This window comes from Penaeus japonicus, unplaced genomic scaffold (genome assembly GCF_977035675.1).
Source record: "Penaeus japonicus unplaced genomic scaffold, GWHDUDI00000001_assembly GWHDUDI00000003, whole genome shotgun sequence".
Lineage (NCBI taxonomy): Eukaryota > Metazoa > Arthropoda > Malacostraca > Decapoda > Penaeidae > Penaeus > Penaeus japonicus.
In genome coordinates this window covers 3,947,918-3,950,417 of record NW_028234405.1, presented here as the reverse complement: position 1 = coordinate 3,950,417, position 2,500 = coordinate 3,947,918, and the positions used below count along the sequence as shown (strand labels likewise).

Below are 2,500 nucleotides of genomic sequence, written 5' to 3'. Positions count from 1 at the left end.
GTGGCAGCCGCCCTTGGCACCCTGTGGCACCTAGTGGCACCAGCGCCCCTGGCTCCCCTGGCTTCCCGCGGCCGAGGGGCACTCAGGGGCACTCTCTCCCCCCCTCCTCACCTCACCTCACCTCACCTCGGTGCAGGCCCCCCAAAGAGAGGGTGGAAGGAACCCGATACAAAGGCCCTGGCGATTCCTTGGTCCTTCGCCTCTCGTGAAGTGCTGCTCGGAAGTGGCAGAGGCAGTGACATGACTGGGCAGGTGAAGGGGAGGGGAGGGGAGGGGAGGGGAGAGGGGGAAAAATGTCAAATGCTGCTGCTGCTCTTCATGGCAGCAGAAATACATCTAGTTTGCTGTGGAGTGGCTGGTTCTAAGGAATCATTGGCTAATGTTGTTGCACTGTGGAAGTATTTGTGGAGCGAGCAGCGTGCGGCGAGTGGCACGCTGCGGCACGAGTGATTGCAGCCTCAGGGGCTTCAGTTTTCTTGGTAGAATGTGTGACTAAACAGTCTTACCGGTTATAACTCACCGGGAAGTGAGTTGTACATTTTGTGTCTGCCACGTCAATTTTACTGTATTTAGACATAACTTCCTTATTCTGTCACCCCTCAGTTTTCATCATTAATATTCTGCTGGCGTTAGTGTAAGCCCATCCGTTAGAGAATAAGAGTATTAGGTATTTATGAACATATAACCAGTGACTAGGACGTCCCAGTGTAAGACCGGCACCACCATTGTACTTCTCAGAGGGAGGAAGAGTGACGGAGTTGGAGTAGGTTTGCGCTCCGTGTCCGTGGATTTATGACGGATTATCTGGCATTGGCGCCTCGTCCCCGTCTGGCGGTGTTCTGGACGGCAGGATATTAGCGGTTTCCTCGGGTGGTGTTTTGAGTGATGAGTAGGGGAATGTATTGACAGACAGGCTGTTGTTTTGTTCTTTGTTATGATGACAGGTTGGAACAGACTATGTGATAGGTTAAAGTTTGCTTTTATTTGTGATGTCACTGTTATTTTACTCTGTTGGCTGGTTTTTATGTGGTATATTGTGATACCAGTTTCTATTTTTTTGAGGATTTGGTGTTTAAATGGAAACTAAAATTTGTGATAGTGATAAACAAAGCATTTGACCTTGAAGAAGTTATCCCCTGAAAAACTCTAGTATTTGTAGATAATAACATGAATATATGCACAAAATCATTGTAATAACGAAGATAATGAAGTGCTTGCTGAGTGCATTAAAGCGGAATATCTTAAGTGTCATAGAAAAGCGTGCTGTTCTTGTGGATTTGTATCTTAACTTTCTGTTATTATTTTTTTTTCTACCTTATTATCACAAGGTTACAAAAATTTTTGTTTATCTTGACTTATTTTAAACATCTGTTGGTTTAGTATGCATTTGAAAGTTGCAAGTGTGTGTGACCATCAAGTAAATATTCGCTTTCAAGTTCTCAGCAAACATATCTTGTGTGTTTCTAAATGAAGTGAAAGTTACTGCAAAATGGCTGCCTTTTTTTATATGCTCATTCTTTAAATCCTGGAATACTGTTAAGTCAACTGGCTGTCTAGAAGCAATTATGGCACAGATGTCATTGGTTCATATGTCACTCATTCATTCTTATATGAAAGAAATTCATGATGGTGAGTAATTAAAATCAATTATTTTTTTATTTTGTCTTTATTTTAATGCTATTATCTCCATTCATATCTTATATACCATTGTTTGTATGATAACATGATATGCACTTAATTAAGAATGAAATGACTATGATAATAAAAAGAAAGAAAAGAATGAGGAAATTAGGATTTGTCCTTCATATTAAAAAAAGAAGATCCATTTGAGATAACTTAAAATCTTCAAAGAAAGATGTCAGTTATTCCAAAGTGCATTGAGTTTGTTTTAATGAATACCAATACGCTACTATGTAATTTGTTGACTGATTTCAGTTATTATTAGGATTAAATTTTAAGCAAAAGAAGATCAAGAGATTTATATTAAACGCAGAAGAATGAAGAAGACGGGAGATTGAAAAAGGCAGAGCAAGTAGGATAGATAGAGCATGTAAATACTTGCTCACAAAAAGGTAGAAACAAAAAAAATAGATACATTTTCATGCCACAAAACCAATCGCTCTCAAGAAAAGTCAGACGGAATGATTAGATGATTTGTCAAATTGTCTCCCTTTTTGCCGAGCTTTCGCAAGGCTGCGCTGCTAATTGAGTAAATTATATACAAGTGGTTAGCCAGTCTCAATCATTTCCCTGACAAGGTTTCAGTGACGACTGTAGGACAGCTGGTTGCTAGGAGGGCTCTTCTAAGATGGGTCATTTTGTTCTGTTTGTTTGTACAAAGGTCAGGAAATTGACATTATTTTATATCATTATGTAGTTGTTGTTTTTAGATGCTGGTGTGTTTCTTTGTAGGAATTTACGTTGCATGTGGTATTAGATATTATCTGCAATATCATCGTTATTATTGTTATTGTTTTGTTGTTGCTATTGCTATTAATAT

General features: G+C 39.6%; 1 protein-coding gene across 1 annotated transcript in view; it reads left to right on the top strand.

Annotated features, from left to right (window-relative positions):
* The window catches only part of Smox (Smad on X protein), a 180,823-nt gene that overhangs the window by 555 nt on the left and 177,768 nt on the right, over window positions 1–2,500 (top strand). The gene's annotated exons all lie outside the window — the stretch shown is intronic.